At 46.0% G+C, this 20,206-nt stretch overlaps 1 pseudogene; it reads left to right on the top strand.

Moving 5' to 3' along the window:
• LOC102116681 (uncharacterized) overlaps positions 1-20,206 on the top strand; it is a 90,464-nt pseudogene that overhangs the window by 24,178 nt on the left and 46,080 nt on the right.

Consider the following 20,206-nt stretch of genomic DNA (forward strand, 5'->3'; position numbering starts at 1 on the left):
GTTAGAACACACCCACCAAAGTGGCACAAATTAAAGCAAGTTTCAGTGTCAGCTGCTGCCTTCTCCACAGGTGGTTCTGCTTGACCTGGAGTGTCAGGGAAGGGGACCCTCAATGCCCTCTTCTCTTTTGCAGATGAATACATATGCTTGGATAAAAGGCAACCCTGAAAACCTAGGCTTTTTTTCCAAATGAGAAAATTAAACAAAAAAGACCTTCTGGAGCCAACTTGACATATAAACTTTTACTAATATAGATAGAAAAGTCAAATACTACTAATGAGGTACTACTACTGATTTCTTGGCTTTCTTTTTAACAAATTCTGTCAAGGGATCACTTTTCCAATCTAAAAATAGCATTGATTGAGTTCCTTTGAGGGTTTTGTATGTTCCCCAAATAGTATTTTGTTAGTCAAAAATAGTTATTGAAAAAACACCCTGTCATTAAGCGCCTAAGGCCACTCCTTTACTGAAGAATAATTTTACGGGACTGGTTTATCAACAGTACCTTCAGGAAAGGTGATACTCCCTAATTACCGAAATCTTTACTTCATTCCTAAAATAAGGATTCATGACAGAATTCCCTGGATGCTAATAAGGGTTTTCAGAGCGCAGCTTGTATTTAGGAACTTAGCTTCTAATACATATCATGTCACTGTGACCTCTGGATTCTGTCTCTAGCCCATTCAATGGGTAAGGAACAGGTTTATATTTAATAGAGGCAGAAGAGATCAACTTGGGCCAGAGAATTTATCTTTCTGGGATATCACTGCACTCTGCAAAATTGTATAAAAACTAATTTCTGAAGTTCCAGGCACAGAGGTATCTCCTTCTTGGTGTGCCATAGTAACTTATGAAGTTTTAATTTAATCCTGGAAAGAAAATCTCTTTTCACTGGAAAGATATAGGTGGAAAAACAACAACTATAATTTCCATTTACTGTGGAAGGAAGACCTTTTATTGAATACTTAGAGTGTCAAGCACTATGCAAAAGACTTTACACGTATTATCTCATTTATTCTTTTCTAAAATAGCTTTTGGTATTCTTTTCATTCATTTATTTTCAATCCTGTTTTGCCAGTAACATGTCTTAAAGCTATAAATATATGTCTAGGTACTGCTTTATCTGCTTCCCACAAGTGTTATTGAGTAGATTTTTTACAGTTGTTCAAACCTAAATATTTTGTAATTTTTTATTAAAACTTTCCCTTTCCTCCACAGTAAACTTAGGAGTATGTTTTTTCTGATTTAATAGTATTCTGCATAGAAAATATGATTTCTATGCTTTAAATTATTTGAAATTTCTTGAGACTCTCTTTGCTAAAATGGTCGACATGTGCTTGAAAAATATATATATTCTCTATTTTGATGCAGGCTTCCATATTTCTATATTGGAGCAGGTTTACTAAATTATCTCTTCATACCTTACATATCCTTACTCTTTTTGTTTATCCTTACTCTTTTTTACTTTACATATCCTTACTGTTTTACTGCTTGATTTGTTTGGTCCTGATAAAGTACATTAAAAATATTACACCATGATAGGGATGAATGTATGAGTTAATTTAAAAAATACATTACATGGTGAATATGAATGAATGTAACTTCTCTTTATAATTTAGTCATGTTAAGTGCATACAAATTCACAACCATTATATATTCTTAATGGGATGTTGCTTTTATAACTTTGCAATGTTCTTATTCTTGATAATGCTTTGGTCTTGTATTTGTCTGTTCTCATACTGCTATAAAAAACTATGGGAAACTAGGTAATGTATGAAGAAAGAGGTTTAATTGACTCATCGTTATGCATGCTGTATAGGAAGCATGGCTGGGGGGCCTCAGGAAACTTACAATCATAGTGGAAGGCGAAGGAGGAGCAAGCACATCTTACCATGGCAGAGCAGGAGAGAGAGAGTGAGGGGGAAAGTACTACACACTTTTAAACAACCAGATCTCATGACAACTGACTCATTATCATGAGAACAGCAAGGGGGAAATCCGCCCCCATGATCCAATCACCTCCCACCAGGGCCTGGGAATTACAATTCAACATGAGATTTGGGTGGGGACAAACCATATCAGGTCTTAAATTTTATGTGGTCTGATATAAATATTGTTAGATATGTATATTAATTACATAGGGCTGCCATAACACATTACCATAAACTGGGTGGCTTAAACCCATAGAAATTTATTTTCTCACAGTTCTAGATGCTGGAAGTCTGAAATCAAAGTGGAATCAAAGCCTGAAATTGGCAGGGCCATGCTCCCTCCAAATATTCTAGGAGAGGAACCTTTCTTTTCTCTTCTAGCTCTTAGTAGCCCTAGGCATTCTTCGGCTTGTGGCAGCGTAACACCAGTGTCTGCCTCCCCCATCACATGGCTGTCTTCTGTGCATCTGTGTCTCTCATCTTCTTATAAGGACACCAGTTGGGCACGGTGGCTCACGCCTGTAAACCCAGCACTTCGGGAGGCCAAGGAAGGCAGATCACGAGGTCAGGAATTGGAGACCAGCCTGGCCAACATGGTGAAATCCCGTCTCTACTAAAGATACAAAAAATCAGCCGGGCATGGTGGCACGCCTATAATCCCAGCTACTCAGGAGGCTGAGGCAGGAGAATCGCTTGAACCCGGGAGGCAGAGGTTGCAGTGAGCTGAGATGGCACCATTGCGCTCCAGTCTGGGTGACAGGGTGAGACTCTATCTCAACCACAACAATAAAAAGGACACCAGTCATACTGGCTTAAGGGCCCACCCTATTCCAATATGACCTCATCTTAATTTTATTACATCTGCAATGACTCTTTTCAAATAAGGTCACATTGTGAGATACTGGGAGTTGAGACTTCAACATATCTTTTGGGGGCACACAGTTTCACCCATAACAATATATATTTCATGTTTTGGTTAGCATTGGACTGGTATTTCTTTTTCTAACTTTTTATTTCCAATTGTTATGGTCTTGCTTTAGGTATAGCTCTTAGAAACTTTGTTCATTTGTTTTATCTAATCTGAGAATGTTTCATTTGAGAGGTAATCTGTTTACATTTATTATAATGACATGTAGTTTAACTGATTTCTGCCATATTTTGTTTTCTATTTCCCACCCTTTTGCCTTGCTTTGTTTTTTCTCCTTTCTAGCTGTCTTAGTCCCCCCAACACACACACACACACACACACACACACACACACACACACACACACACACACACAGCAGACTCTGAAATAATGGCTTGTCTGCAGCTTGTTTATTTTAGGAAATGATTCAAGGAATAGGAGTGGGGCGGGGGCTGGGAAGAATGAAAAAGGGATGAAGAGAAAGCTCATCACCACCATAGCCAAACAGGGCTCCATCCCATTAGGGACCCTGGAGGAGGGACATAGGTGCATCTTGGTCTTGTCATCAGCGACACTAACGCTGCTTTTCAAATGCGGCTGTATCATTTTAATTTACGTTTCTCTATCACACATAGAGCAGAGAGTATTTGGAGCACAGGGCGTACATTGCGGCATGAATTTACGCCACTATCCTGGCATGTCTGCATGTCTGCCATTTAACTTCTACATCATCCTATGAGGTACTTTATCATCCCTATTTTAGAAAGGAAGAAATTGAGGCTCAGAGAGGTAAAGTAAATTGCCTAAAGTCACACAGATAAAAAGTGATGTAGCCAGAACTCAAACTCTGTTTTATCTGATTCCACAGCCATCCCTTCCAACCTTAAGCTCTACTGCCTGTGTGGTGTTGGGTGTGAGTGGGAGCTAGATTGGGTTTCTTGAGTTGAGGGACACCCCTCATCACACCCTTATCAGTCCTCAAATAGGGGTACAACTCTTCCATGAAAGGGAACGAAGAGACTGAGCTACTAGACACCAAGCTGTATGGGACTGAACCCATTCATGTCTGAACAGGAGTGTTCCAGAAGGACTCTGAAAATTACAGAAGCCAAGAGATTTCATCATCTTTATTCAAAGAAAGGGTTTTGTTTGTTGGTTTTTTGGATTTTTTTTTGGACCACAACTCTATCTACTCCCCGAAGAGTATGGATTACTAAGTAAATCAGGTAATTATTGACTAAGTGACTGGCCACTGTGATTGACAAATTAACCATGTCTGTTTTTCCTCTGTAGCTCACTGGAAAAGAATGTGGCGGATTTCCCCTCTTCTTCTCTAGAGGCCTTCGTGTCTTGAAGGCTAGGCTTCTCTTGCTCTGGGGGAAAATTAAAGGCCTTTCTTTGATTTTCTAAGGGTCTGTAGACCTAACACTTACTGTTAGAGATTGCGAGGGCTGGGGAGGGGGCCGAGGGCTGGAGGTCATTCAAGGACTGGCAGGACCCTTGGGTGCCCAGCCTCTTACCCAGGACCCTGAGGTGCCAAGGCCTCTGGGGAGTGGCTGGGGGGGCAGTGTGCTTCTGAGGACTGGACACTTGCACTGTGGCCTTGAATTTGAAGAGGATGCCATGAGCGGCAGTCTTTTACTGGTCTACCTGGGCGTGGACAATAAGCCACCGGGCAGTGACCATCACAGACCCGATGCCTTTCCCCCAAGTTTCCAGGATCCTGAGGCCTCAGAGTTCTGCATAGCAGGAGAGGAGGGGCCCTGAAAAGAGGCTGGGATTGAATATTTCTGAGGTCCTGGTAGGTGTGGGGTCTAGAATGATTTGATTTAGAAATTCATGAAATGTGTCATTTGTTGCCCCAAGCATTGTGGAACAACTAATACCATTTACACTAGTGATGAGCAAATCCTGTTGTAAATTGTTCTAACATATTGTGTAAAACAGGTCTTACCGCTTTTGTAATCCCCTGGAAATGGCTGATTGATAACTAACACAATATAATATTCCAAACCCTTCTTTTGGTAAAAAAAAATTTCCTCTAGCCTGGTAATGTCAATTCCAAATTACCTCCAGATGATGCTATTTAAATGCCCTGTGATTAAATCTGCACCAAGTGGAGTGTCTGTGGGAAACTTCGCTGCCTCCTAGGGCATCCTGCGGTGTTTTTTAAAGGCTGGGGATCTAGAAATGCTACTCAGGGCCTCGGAATCTTCATCTACATGACTCAGCCTTGGGGCCCGGGGCCCTGGACACTTGCCCAGAGCTGAACATTCAACTGGACGCACCACAGGAGGAGCATGTGGGGAGCTGGGAAATATCTCTGGAATTTCATAATGCTTTCTCACCTACCCTTATTAGACCAAAGAGGAAGAGCTGCAGGGGTGGGGGCCACGGGGCAGAGGGCAGCGCCTGCCGGGTGGGAGGGAACCTGTGTGTGCGCGCACACATTGTTCGCATGTCATAGTGTCTCCGTGTGTGTCTGCATCTGTGCATGTGCCTCTGTGTCTCTATGTGTCTGGGTATTTCTGTGTGTCTGTGTCTGGGCATCTCTGCATGTCTTTGTATATCTGTACATGTTTCTGTGTGCGTGGGTCCATGTGTGTATATGTCTGTCTCTGTTCATATTTCTGTGTGTGTCTGTCTCTATGTGGCTGTGTCTTTGCATATCTGTACATGTTTTGCGGTGGGGGTCTGTGTCTCTATGTGTCTGTGTGCCTATGTGTGTGTGTCTAAGTCTGTGTGGGTCGCTTTGTCTGTCTGTGGTCGGGAGAGGGGACAGGAATGCTTTTGGAGTCCTTGTTTTCTAAGAGTAGGAGGTTCACAGCAGGGGTTGGCTAACTCTTCAGTCCAGAACTGCCCTCTGGGACCTGCAGACCACCTGCAGCCCTGCCCAGTGTGGCTCCTGCCCCTCGTGGCTGTGGCCTGAGTGGCAGTCAGGAATGAAAGCAAGGGCTGGGCGTGAACTTTGGTTAGGTTGAGATGCGTGGGGAAGAAAGCAGAAGGGAGGGTGTGTGTGGGGAGCAGACCTGCACCCTCCCGAGCAGCTGGGGAGACCAAGGCGGGGTGGGGCCCAAACCTCACTCCAAAGCTCCCAACATACAACCCAGCAGTGCCCAGTGGAAACATTGCTGGGGTTTGCGGAGTACCCTCCTCCCCCAAACTGCATCTTTGCCCACGCATCCAGGCAAAGGCTCACACTTCTCTCTCTTCCCAGCGCTGCTTTGGGAAACCCTCCTGTGCTGGGGAATGTGGGACAGGAACACCCTTACTTTTGAGTGCCAACTTTGGTTGGGTACTCCTCTGGACACTTTCCACTGATCTCACTTAATGTACTTAACAGTAACCTAGGCTTTGTTATTCCTCTTCTACAAATAAGGAAACCGAGGCATAGGGAGGAGAAGCGGGTTGCTTAAGATAACAAGCTGATGAGTGTCAGAGCTGAGGCAGAACCCGGGTGTGAATTCCGGAGTCATTTTCTTACCTGACAGCCCTCTACCTCTGGATGGCCCTCTCTTTACATTTAGAAGTGTGTGTGCGCGCGCTCACACACACACACACACCCCCACACACACGCACACCCACACACACACGCACACCTTAGAGCCCTTTTATAAGACACTAGAGCCTAGACAGCAAGGGTGTCCACATTATGGTAGTCTCCATTTACCATGTACATACAAAACCACAACAGAACTGTAGGTCTAGTGAAAGCCATTCTTTTACACCCCCCTCCTCTTTCCACAGATGGAAAAAGAATCACAAATAAGCAAGATGTGAAGAGCATGAGCTTCGGAATAAGTAAGCCTGGAATTACAATTTCCATTTATTAGCTTAAGCCTGGAATTACAATTTCCATTTATTAGCTCTATGGCCGTAACACTCAACCTTTGCAAGCTTCAATTTCCTCATCTGTGAAATGGAGTAACAGTACTTCCCTCACGGCTGTTGTATGGATTAAATGAGACCATGCCTATGGATGTATGGCATCTGGCACCCAATAACCACTCAATAATCGACAGCTACAATTATTCCTAATAATAATAGTGGTAGCAACAAACCCAGGCCAAACATCTGAATGACCGATCACTAAAAAGAAGGTGAATTCAGGCCTACGTAGTAACAAGAATGTGACCTCTATGTTGTTGCCAAAAGTCTGGAGGGATTGCCAGGACCAAAGAGAAAGAGGTGGTGAGGCTGGCCTGGAAGAGGGAGGGGACAGATGTCAATGACCCCAGTCTTGAGGTGGAAAGTTCTGTGATTAATCTGGATGAATGTCTCTAACCTCCACCTCTTCTGTTCTCAGAGTTTTAATGGGGCACACCATGTGCTGGGCATTGACATAGATGGGAGATGTATGACCTGAAACAAGGGCTGGAAGCCAAGACTGGGAGGAAGGGCAAAGGGAGCAGGCAGCCTGGCACCAGGCACCAGTGAGGTGTCTGCTCTTTGTCCCCATCACCTGTCAGCTAAGGAATTCTGCATGTCATCAGTGCAATAAAATGTGATCGCCAGAGTGAAAACCTTGTAACAGACCACCTGTGGCTTCTCTCACCAGTACGTCCAACGAGGATGCATTTTTAGTGCTTTTGTCATCTTAACAAAAAAGATTCATGAGCATTGTATAAAATGTATATTAAAACAATTTGGTAAAAGTATGAAAGTAAAATAGAGTGCTTGTAGATTTTTTTTCAGGACACACATACCTATACATGTATAAAAACGTTGTATTACGGAAGCTTTCACACATACACAAAAGTAGCATGAATAGCATGTTGGACCCTGATGTACTCAAGATCCACCTTCAGCAACGGGAGTGGTGTGTTTATGAGAGTCCCAATTAAAGTAACATGGCTCTTAACATTTTCCCAATGTGTCAACAAGCTCCAGTGACCCCATAATGCAAACTTATTCAATCTCCTGATATCCAAGCACCTGAAATTATCCCTCATCTCATTCCCCAACTGCCTTGAGCTCCTATCTGAAGTAAGAAAGAGGTAAGTTCACCAATTTGCCCTAAATCATACTGGAATCCAAGCAAGTGCCTTTAACACAGGAACCGTTCCATAAGAGTTGAAAAAACAATAATAGCAGAAGCAGAATGAATTAGTGGGCACTCGCTATGTGCTATGCTGTCTTCTGAGTGCTCTACCTGTTTCATTTCACTGAATTCTCACGCCAAGCCCCAGCTGTATCTTCTATCTTCATCCCTGTTTTTCAAATGAGGAAATTTGACACAAGCAAGCTAAACCACTTGCCCAATTTCACACAGTTATTTAGAGGCAGGGCTAGGATTTGAACTCAAGCCTTCTTACTTGAGAGTCTGTCTTCTTAGCCAGTACACTGGGTGGGGAGGTGGGGGTTGGTTCTGAATCAGGTGACCCCTGAATAAAAGCCTGACACAGGCAAAATGATTCCTGCTGGGACAGGTGAGGATGAAGAAGAAAGTTGCCTTTATCAAACACTGCCATGCAATACTCAGAGACCAGGCACTGTGCTCAAGCAAAAACTGTAACCTTCCACAGAGATCATCACTACCTTACACAAAAAATACTTCATCTGCCCAGCAGCCGCCTATCCTACCTCGGACTGGCATCACTCTTGCTATTTGTTCTTTGTAGCCAAGTAAAATTATTTCAGAACAATTCTGTTTTGAAATGTCATGTCCTAACAGCCTCCTGCACAGAGCTGCAGGTCATTACTGGGAGATAACAGTCATCATCCAAACTGGTGGAGGCCCTTCCTGAATGAGTGGCTGTCCTGGCTCCTCAGTGCCAGGCCGCGGGTGGGATTCCATGCTTTTGAAAAAAAAATAAGTGCCTTATAAGTAAGTATGCACAGAAAAAAGTCCGGAAAAACATCCACCAAACATTAGCAAGTGCCAGTCTCCGCCCACTCACAGTGGCTGGGGCAGGGCTGGTCATCGGGATTGTTCTTTTTCACTTATCTCAATTTTTGAATTTGTTCCACCATGAATATGGATTACCTGTGTTACAGAGAGTAAAGGAAGAAAAGTTAGGAGAGGAAACAAGAAAGGAAGAAGAAAACGATATTCTAAGGTGTCCCCCAGCAGTCTGGGGCTGGGGTGGTAACGAAGGCAGCGGGAGGGGCCACAGACAGGAGCATGGGACCAAATGAGGCAGGCGGGGCCCTTGCAAAGTTGGCTCCTCTTGTGGGAGGGTGTTGGAGGGAGCCCGTTCAGGTTAAGCCCAGGCTGGTTTTAAAGGTCATGGTGCGTGGGGCTCTCACGCTGTCCTCACAGGACCCTGTGGCACTCGGGGTGCCCTGCAAGTCAGCCTGAGGAAACACACACACTGCCCCAGCTCTGGTTTCCGGAGGGACTGGGGCAACGTGAAGCAGCTGCATGCTGACACCTCCTGCGGGGCCACGCTCATTTGGCAGGTCCTCCTAGGCTGTTTGTTCTCAAAGGCTGCATCTTTGAGACTAAAAATAACCCTCAGTTCAGCTTGGCTGTTCTTTCTCTGCCCTGGTGACAGAGGTGGGGGCGATGCTCCCGGCTTGGGTGTTCTCAGCCTAGGCCGCCCTTTTTCCACCAGATTCCCTGCCCAGCCAGCCACCCTTCGTCATGATCCCATGGTTTAAAAAAAGAAAGGAAGGAAGAAAGAATGAATGAGAGAGAGGGATTTGTAGTCTCTACCAGGTAGGAAAGTCACAAAGCCTCACTGGAATAGCAAGTCGATGCCACTAGAATAGCAACAGAGGGATCTTGAACTAAAGTGACAACCCCTTTATCAACTAGGAAGCATCGTGCAAATATAAGTTCTGCCGCAGCATGAGGTAGTATTCGAAGGGTGCCACAAGGCCGGGTTTAGCCCAAAGAGCTCCACATTTTTACCCATCCACCATCAGAATTACTCCTTCCAGATTCAAAAATTGTGCCCTGTTAAAATACCTGGGAGGGTTGGTGCTGGCGATTAGAAGTGAGGCTTTCTTAGGAGGCCAGAGATCACTGCAATTTAAAAACCTTACAAATACAGGACCTCACTTCCATTCTGATCCTTATTCGCGTGCTAAGGACCCGCGAGTAGGTGTAATCAGTATCCCGCATGGAGGAGAACACAGCCTCAGAGCCACAGTGTTGCAGAGATGCAGGTGTGATGCCAACCCACCGCTCTCCTCATTATGACCAGTCAGTGACTAGAGTAGCTGCTCAGCTCCTCAGGCCCCTGAGGAGGGGAGTGGGACAGAGCAGGAATGACTGTTGGAAGAGAATCCACCTCTAGGGGCCTATAGGAGAGAGTTGCTTACAGGCCAAAGACATACCTCACCCTTTCACTGTTTTACGGAAGGCCACATCCTGCCTCACAGACAATAGGGAAGAAGGTGCTAGAGCTACAGATCCCACATGGGGGTGGCAGAAAGATTTGTCTAGAGTTCCCACCGCAATTGTTTCCTGATGCTGCCTGGAGCTCTGTGTTGAGCAACGAGGCATGATATATTATTGCGGTCTGCCCTTGGTGCCGGGTTAGGACATGACAAGACGTGTGTTTCAAGAGTTTGCCATCCCTGCCCCGAACCACCTGGCCCTCCACAGTAAGGGTAATGATGAGAGGGGCCCTCAGGGTAGGGGGGTGGTGGTGAACACACCACAAAAACAGATACTACTTGCCTTGATAGCAAGACAGCTGCTCAGAAGGCCCGCTGCCTCTAGCCGACCATGCGGAACCTGAGAGAGACAGCCTTCGCACCTGGAAAATGAAGTCACGCTCATCGGATGCCCACTTAGAGGCCTGTGAAATGATTGTGGGAAATGCTTTAGCAGTGAGGTGTCCCACATACCTAAGGAAACCGCGTGGACTTTCCAGCCATGTTCCTCTCGGGCCACTGGTGTTTTTCAGAGTCAGTGTGGAGAGGGAATAGGATATGCAAGATGGTTAGAGGCTGCTCTAAACCTTTAAGCCACAACAGCGCTGTAGCTGTTGGAAGAGAACCCACCTCTAGGGGCCTATAGGAGAGGGCTGCTTACAGGCCGAAGACATACCTCACCCTTTCACAGTTTTACGGAGGGCCATCCTGCCTCACAGACAATAGGGAAGAAGGTGCTAGAGCTACAGATCCCACGTGGGGGTGGCAGAAAGATTTGTCTGGAGTTTCCACTGCAATTGTTTCCTGATGCTGCCTGGAGCCGCAGGAGGGTCCTTGAGAGAAGTGGCTCTCATGGACCCTGAGAGTTTCCGGGAGGCTGGTCAAGAAAGAAGGATTACTCTTAGGTGGATGGGACAGCTTCCATAGCCCCAGAGCTTGGGCCCTTGTGGGAAAAACAGACGGCTGGATAGCAGTGAGTATGGCCTAGCAGTGGCCTCTCCTGCATACTACGAATGGTCACCCCTGACTCAGCCCAATTTCCTGCCTTCTGTCTCCAGCAGGGCCTCCTGCAGGTTAACAAGATTCCTCTTCCCTGCTTGCTCTCCTAGCACACCTCCTCAGGTTTATTCCAAACTTTGCCTTTCACAAGTCCCAAAACTCACTTCCTCAACCCTTGAACAGAGTATCTCAGTTCCTTTTTTACAGTAAAGACAAAGGCAGAACCCCCTTGGTTTTCTTCTTTGCTCCTAAATATGTATCCATACTCATCTCCTCTATCCTGCTATTACTGTGGAAAGTTTGTCCCCTCTTTCCCAAGGAGAGGCCCCTACCTGTATCTTCTATCCCATCTACCTGCTGCCCCCTCCTTCTGCAGTACTTTCTGTCTGTCTCTTTCTCCCCCAGCGGACACTATCTTGCTATGAAGAGTGGCCCTGACCAGCCATAACGGTGTCTTGCAGCGGGGGCCTATGGAGCGACCTCCCAACACCTTCCTTCCATTCATTACCAAATATACAGTGTGTCTCTGGCTTGGTGGGCTGGTTGGCTGGTTTGTTGGTTGATTGACTGCTGCAAAAACTCTCCACCTTCTAGTCCCCACCCACTCTTTGTCCTTGAACACCAGCACAAAGGGTTCCTTATCACTAAGCCCTGGGCTCTGGCTGTCCCCGGAGTCTCCTCCCTCCAGCCCACGGATTGCTTACCTGCCTTTTCCCCATGATTCCCATGCCCTACGTGACCTCAGACACCCAAGTGTTCTCTGAATTCTGAGCACAACTCACTTCAGAATCCATAGAATCCCAGATCTGTCATTCAAACAGAGGGATCTCAGGCCATCACAAAGCCTGTTTCCTGTGTCAAGTGGTGATAGTAACATGGAGTTATTGTAAAGACAAAATAGGATAATAAATGTAAGGTGCTTAGCACAATGCTGGACAATATTAAGTGTTCAATAGATAATAGATATTATTAATTGTCTGGAAGAGCTAATACATCTGCCCATACCTCTGGTTGTGGGCAGTTCAGCACCTTATTAGGCAACCACTTATTGTTGGACATCACTCTAGTTTTTAGCAAGTCTTCCCTTATTTAACAAAATCTGCCACTGTACATAGAATGTGCAAGGCACTTTCTCAAGTGCTTTGCCAACTTTAACTATTTGAATCCTCATGACAATACTATGAGGTTTCCCCATTTCTGAGAAAATAAGGCACAGAGAGATTAAGTAACTTGCCCAAGGTCACAGAGTTAATAAGTGGCAGAGCCAGGAATTGAACCCAGGCAGTCCGATGCCAGAATTCTTGTGCTTAATACTATACACAGCTGCCCATTAGGTTGAGCTTCATTAAAAAGACATAAATCAACTCCTGCTCATCCCTGTGCTCTGAAGTAACACTGAGCAGTCCCCACACTTAGGTACTGCATCTTATTTTTGTTTATTTGTTCACTAGTGCAGTACTTACAGAATATCCAGTAGATGCTGGGAAATATGTCCTGAGGCCCAGTGGTGCCCAAGACAGACGTGGCCCCTGCTCTCACACTGCTGCCAGCACTTTACAGTGGCTGATAGTGCCTGGGACACAGTAGGAGCACAACAGAGCTTTGAAAGAATAGGGTGGGTTCTGCCTTTTGCAGAAAAGCCCCTCTCCTTGGTGGCTGCAGCAATTCCTGTCTTCAGGGGTTACAACAGGAACACAAAATTTCACTAGAGGGCGCTGTTCAGTAGGGCTGCCCTGAGGACTCAATTCTGTGCAGGAGGGGAGATTGGAAGGGCAGGTTGGGTTGTTCAGGGAAACCTTAGAGGGTTGTAGAACTAGAAGAAATCACTCGCGTTTTAGCAAGAGGTCCTTGCTCAGTTGCGGCTCCTCTGAGGAGGTGCCAGGACTGGGTCGCCCGACAGCCCAACACACAAATGGCCACGGACGACTGTTGGGCCCCCCATGGAATTTCACAGGCAGCCACTAAAGTCCCACATTGGGTTCCTGAGCAGCCAGTCCAGTGCTGGGCCCCCCTTCCCCATCCCCAAAGTCTCACAGGCAGGGCTGAGTGCAAGGTCTGATGCTGAAGAAATTGGCTTCAGGTTTGGAGCAGTTTGATGTACACAGCCAAGATGAACCAGCATCAGTTGGCTTCACTGAACTAAATGGGATGGGGAGAAGGAGGGGAGTCAATGAGATAGGAAGAGTGGCCTGAGGACACGTGCCTGTCATGAGGATAGAGCCTATTCTTCAACATCAGTTTCAAGTTGGACTTGACCACCCCAGCCCCGGCCCGGCACAGGCTACAGGGCTCCTCAGGATCTGACCCAGTCTAGCCCCACTCTCCTGGCCTGCTGCCCTGGTCACATGGGTCTCTTCACAGTCCCAGGAGCACCCTGGCCCTTCCTGTCCATTCCTTCTGCTGGGAAGGCTCTTCTCCCAGAAGCTGGGGTGTCTGTTTCCTTCTCATCATCCAAGTTCCTACTCAAAGACGTCTTCCCTCAGCACCCTGTCTCAAACGCTGTCATACCAGCTCCAGCCACTCTATCCCTTTGTCCTGACTTCCGTTCCTTAGAGTGGCAAAGTATAATTTTCAAAAGTTAAAGACACAGCTCTCATACAAAAATAGAATAAACACATCTCAAAGATTTGTTAACTGATTAACGCAGGAACTAGTAAGATTACTTAACGTTGGTTCCAAAAGCATTTGAGAAACTGGGTGTTTAGAGACATTAAAGAGAAAACATGTTAGAAGATTGCTAGGTTAGATATAAAAGTTCTTACTGTCCTACAGGATAACAAAACCATAACCTTTTGGATTATCTTTTCTATGTGCTAGAAATCTACAAGTTAACAGGTCACTTCCAAGTGTCTAGACCCTGATCAGATAGTAAATAGGTATGTCAAGCAAATATTCTAGAAAATTAAATAATCTTTGGGTAGTCCTGCTAAAACAAAGCCCCCATATGATTTCAAAGGACATGTCATGTTTTTTTGTTGTTGTTTTGGTAGTTTTTCTCAACAGTAACATGCATCACTGTCTGAGATTGTCTTGTGTGTTTGTTTCATGTCAATCTCAAACGCCTATTAGGAAAGCTCTGTACTGTCCTAAACCCTGTCTTGATGACCAGTCTGTCCGTAGATTCTACTCCAGTTCCTGGTGCAAAGTGGCTGTTCAATAAATATATTTGTTAAATTTAAAAAAGACACTTTATAACCAAAAGTTATGTTAATTAAAAGAAAGTAGAATAGTGGTTCCCAGGGCCTGACAGAAGTTATTGTTTAATGAGTGACAGCACTTCAGTTTGAGATGATGAAAAAGTTCTGAAGATGGATGGTGGTGATGGTTGCACAACAAGGTGAATGTACTTAATGCCACTGATTGTAACTCAAAACAGTTAAATTGATAAACTTTTTGTTATGGATCCTGTACCATTAAAAAAATAGTTGTATGATTATAATAGTAGCCTCTTGTGGAGGACTCGTTTTGTGCCAGACACTGCTCTAAGCAATGTATGTATATTAAATCATGTTCTTCCTTCCCCTGTCCAATTGGCATTGTCACTATTCTATTTATTTTTTTTATAAGTAAAGGAATGAGATATGGAGAAGTTAAGTAACTTGCCGAAAGTCATACACCTGGTGAATGGAAGAGCTGGGATTTGAGGCCTGCAGATTGTGTTCCTAACCATGGGCACATTTTATAGTGCAGATTATCTGTACTGTAAGAGTTGCCAAGAAGGAGCAATCCCTCTTGTCTGGAGAAGTCAAGGAAGGCTTTCTGGAGGAGTTGGAATGTGAGCAAACACCCTGTCACGCAAAGGTGCCAGTTCCATTGTCCTCTGCTGCGGTTGCTACACTTGACGGATTCCTCACTCCAACTCACTGACGCCAGTGCGGTCCCCCAGTCCCCATTGAGGCCCCCCAGGCCCCTGTGCTGGACCTTACCAGCAGGACTGTGTGTGTGCTGTGGGTGGGGACAGGAGGGGTCAGGATACAGGCACAGTCAATGGTGCCTTCCCTTGCCGTTGTTTTAGGAGTAGTGAGTGGGTCTCACCAGCCCGGGTCTTTCCCTGACCTGGAGTGGTGGAGCAACTGTAAGGAAAGGGAATTTTGCTGGTGGCACCTGTGCTCAGAAGGCTGGCCAGGCACCAGCTCTTACCACAGAAGCATAATGAGAGTGCCCTGTGTGCTGCTGGTCCCCAAGGGACAGGGTTGGCAGGCAGCACTTCAGTGCTTCATTAGACAGACCATGCACAGCACTTGGTCCAGCCCAGTAGCCCACCAGGGGCATACGGGCTTCAAGGGCCTGAGCAACAGGTGCAGACAAGTTGGTATGAGAGTGGGTTTTCTTCTCTAACTTTCTGACCCAAGCCAGAAAGAAGCGATTTCACTGCAGCTGGTTCCAAATTGGAACTCTCAAAATATTTATTCTGTTGCTGCAGCAGTTGAGCTGCACAGACCTGTCCCTGGAACATTCAGCATACAGATCCAGCCCGTGGAGAATTCAGGGCATTCTGGGCTCCACACACATTTTAGAACAAAAGGAAAGGAGCATGGTATTAGGGAAGCAGGAGCCTAGGAGAGCCAGAGTGGCGCCATTTTAAAATTAACTTCATCTTAAAACTAGCAAGGCCCAATCCTTGCCAGTCACAACCCATGGTCATAGGATGTTTACAGCTAAGGCAGCAGCTTGGTAATGCCTGCAAGGTCAAACTCCTACAACAACAGAAAGTCCAGATGTCCCCATACCCATAACAATATATGCTTTCAAGATCATTGTAGTTATGCTTTGATATACTCACATATGATAATGTCAAAGATAGTGTTGTTTAAGTCAATAGAATAATAAATTTTGTCATGCAGTCTGCTCACCCTCATGTAGTCACAGCTTAGTTTAGTCTTCACATAGTTAGGACCTCTGTATAAGAAAAACTTAAAACAAAGATGGTACATGCCTCTGCTTGCTCTCTGAGGACACCCTACTCTGTAATGGAGTAGCTTTTAATAAATTTGCTTATTTCACTGCACTTTGCAGCTCACCTTGAATTCCTTCCTTCATGAGATCCAAGAACCCTCTCTGGGGGTCTGGATCAAGCCCCCTTTTTTTCCAGTATCAATGGAAGCCTGGCTTTAATTGCAAACTATATAGTATTTCTGTGTGGGCAGAGGGGAGGAAGTTTATGAGATGCCTCCCCATCCTAAAAGGCAATGCACCAGCTGACTTCTCAGCTGCCCCCAGCCTGAAGCAGCCCACCTCCCACCGGGCTCCTTGACCAGCAAGGGCTTCTTGCAGACTTGGAGAGGTCCTATTTCTGCCAGGCAAACAAAGACTCTCCAACTCCTGAGGGAGATTTCCAACTCCCACAAGCTTCTAAGTGGGGACGGTGTTACCCAAGAAGTTTCCCTGATGCAGAGTTGGTAAACTGAAATACTTGCGGGTCAAATCCTATTTCCTGTTCTCTACTACAATGGCTCTTTCTTTAAAGTGAAAATACCGAAACTGGTGAAGAGAAAGGTTATTGTCTCTATCAATTTCATTTGCTTAAAAAGTGGCAAATATCTTTTCAATAGCTGGGAGGCCGAGGTGGGCGGATCACCTGAGGTCAGGAGCTCAAGACCAGCCTGGTCAACATGGTGAAACCCCGTCTCTATGAAAAATACAAAAATTAGCCAGGTGTGGTGGTGCTCGCCTGTAATCCCAGCTACCTGGGAGGCTAAGACAGGTGAATTGCTTGAACCTGGGAGGCAGAGATTGCAGTGAGCCAAGACAGCGCCACTGCACTCCAGCCTGAGCGACAGAGCAAGACTCTGTCTCAAAAAATAAAAATAAAAAAATAAAACCAGCAGTGCATAATAAAAAAGAGAGTAAAATTCATGCTAATAATTTTACATTTTAATTTTTCTTTACTTTGAATGACATTAAGTAGCAAATTAAAAACACACCAAGGCAGTTGAGAAAGAGACACTGGAAGAAAGGAAACAGCTTTACATTTTAATGAACAGGATTTTTTCCTGCTTCTTAAAGAAGAGGTCCTTTATTTGCATTGTATACCCAGCTCTGCAATGTACGTAGCTGGCTCTGAAGGCAACACTGGGGTCAGAATCTTGCTTGACACTTGAGCAACCCTGGGCAATGCTTTTCACCAGTTGGAGTCCCGGGTTCACAATGGAGAATGAAGATATTTCAGAGTTGTTGAGGGTTAAGGTAAGTAACTGTAAGGGCAGCTGAATGTTGCTGATTCCTCAGTAAGGACAAGGTGCCGTGCTAAGTGCTATACTGCTTGATCTCATATCCGCCTCACAATGGCCCTACCTAGCAGGAATTACTGTCCTCTGCTGTGGATTTTGTGATCTTTCCAGCCTCCTGCAGCCACTGGCATTTTCTCTTGGACTGTACCCCAGCTCTGTTCTGGGAAACAAACTCTGTCCTGTTGTGTGTGGTCTTGGTAGGACCGTCTCACATCCTTTCTCAGTCAGTGAGTGGCCCTTTGACCCCAAAAGTCCAGTCAGGCTGTAATATGGTTTGGCTGTGTCCCCACCCAAATCTCATCTTGAATTGTAGCTCCCATAATTCGTGTGTGTTGTGGGAGGGACCCAGTGGGAGATCACTAAATCATGGGGGCAGCTCCCCCATACTGTTCTCGTGGTAGTGAATAACTCTCATGAGATCTAATGGTTTTATAAGGGAAACCCCTTTCACTTGGTTTTCATTTTCTCTCTTGTCTGCCACCATGTAAGACGTGCCTTTCACCTTCCACCATGATTTTGAGGCCTCCCCAGCCACATGGAACTGTGAGTCCATGAAAAGAAAAACCTCTTTTTCTTTATAAATTACCTAGTCTTGGGTGTGTCATTATCAGCAGAGTGAATGGACTAATACAGGCTGTCCCCAGAGTTTGGATTCTTCAGAGGACCTGACTCGTCCCCACTCTTTGTAGAGAGCTCCCAAATGACCTTGGTCCGGGTCTGGCTTCTGGTACCCCTGGAGTAACTCTGGAGCCTGAGGTTTCTGAGCCCCGTTTCTGAAGCCCTTCCCTTCATGCAGAGAGCCACCTGTATCCAGTTCATAAGTTCCCCTTTGTTTAAGTGAACCAGTCTGTTTCTAACGCCTGCAACCAAAAATCACCCACGGGGATCATCCTGAATTTTCAGATGAGGAAAACAAACCCAGAGAGGTAAGTGATCCCACAGGAAGGGAGCAGCAGAGCCAGACGTGAGCCCCAGCAAACCAGCTGTGAGCCCCTAGTGTAAGTGCATGGTGCAATCTCACTCAAATGTTCGTTTCCTTCTTTTTGATTTCTTCCCGCCCGTGACACAGTCGCTGCTGTTCCGGGCTGGTTGCCTCCCTCGCCACTCAGCAGCCTCTATGTCTGTTGCTCTCAGATCAGAGAGTCCCACCCCGTGGGTCCCTCACAGAAGAGGCAGGAGTTCCAGATCTGCACCCACTTTGCACCAGAGCATAGAAGCAGAGCCAGCTTCTGGCATGGAAGGCCCTGGCTGAACTGTAATAATGTTAAATGCTACAGGATCCGCCCTCTCTTTAGGGTACCAGGAGCCCTGGAGGAAGACACAACCCCCAGTGCCCACCCCATTCCCACTCCCAGGCTAGCACCACTGTGGCTGCTGAGGCTCCAGCTGAAGGTCAGGTTCCAAGCGTGCAAGGACAACCACACCTGGCGGCTGCCTTGGATGATGAAGGACACAGTCGATAGGGTCATTGCACCCAACCTCCAGGCCTTGCTGATGGTGCAAACACCGAGACTTATCCTGGGCAGGTGGACTTATTCTGGGCCTGCTGGTCCCGCCTCAGTCTGGTGTGAGGAGGTCTCATGGTCTGTCTATAACACCAGCAAAACCTGCATGCCTGCCTCCTCCCTGTCCCCACACATATTTTCTTTGTCTCCCCCTACCCTCCTTGTTTTTATAGTCACAAATGCACCCAGCTAAATTCAGGTCCAGAGACACAGCTTTGTAACTGACAACAGGTTTCATTTTCTCTACCAGGGAAAACTAATGGCTCAAGTAAAAATGAGCATGAAGAGGATGATGACAATATCAAGATACAGACAGTGAGATGGTCCTTAAATGAGAGAATATAATTGTTGTCAAATGTTGCATTTCTGCATGTGTGTGTTTATTGTAAAGAAACTTCTTGTTAGTTTATTTGGTCCTTATAAAAACCAGAGGACAGTGGAACCAATGACAGTCTCAATGGGAGATGAGGCCACTGTGGTGCAAAGAGCTGGAGTTATCCAAGGTCAATGGGCCAGCACACAGCAGAGTCATGATGGAAACCCAGGTCTTGTGCCATCTGTGTCCCACCTCGGGGTCCAGCGCTGCCACTGGGCTCTCAGTAAAGCATATGGCCAAGCCCCTTGGGCAATGCGCTTCCTAATTCCCCATGCTGGCAGCTGCAGATGACGCACATTCTGTAGCATGTGCCCCTCTGTCTGTGGGACCCTCACAAGCTTTCTATTTGGGGCAACTTGACAGCTACCATTTCAACTGGAAAGCAAATACTGAGAACAGATTAAAATCTAAGTCATGACTTAATTCTTTACCAGATGTCAGACAGCAGTTAAAATAAGGCAGTGTCTGTAAAAACCCAACCAATTATTCCATGTCAGAAGAACAGAGCCAAGTCAATATCCTTCTTTGGGATTTCAAGGTCCTTTGTGTCCTCTAAACAATCCCTGTGATAAGAAGCATGAGGGTAGATGTGAGCTCCAGGAGACATGGACCTCCCCGGCCTTGCCCACTGCTATGTTCCCACATCTAGAACAGTCTGGCACATAGTAGGTGCTCCATGCATATTTATGGAGTGAATGAATGCTCGACTTCCACTCTTCCTAAACAAGACTGATAAGCTGTCCAGGCAGGCGAAGGAGTCTGCACTGAAGGAGCACCTTCTCCGCTGGGGACTCCACCATGCTGATCTCGTTTAATCCTCGCAAGAGCACTTGGAGGTGGGGGTAACTATATAAGCAGAGAATCTGAGACTCAGTCTTGCTGAAGGTAATACAGTTAATAAAATTAGTAACTGACTGGGTTGGGACTCAAAC

The sequence above is a fragment of the Macaca fascicularis genome, chromosome 7 (genome assembly GCF_037993035.2).
Source record: "Macaca fascicularis isolate 582-1 chromosome 7, T2T-MFA8v1.1".
Lineage (NCBI taxonomy): Eukaryota > Metazoa > Chordata > Mammalia > Primates > Cercopithecidae > Macaca > Macaca fascicularis.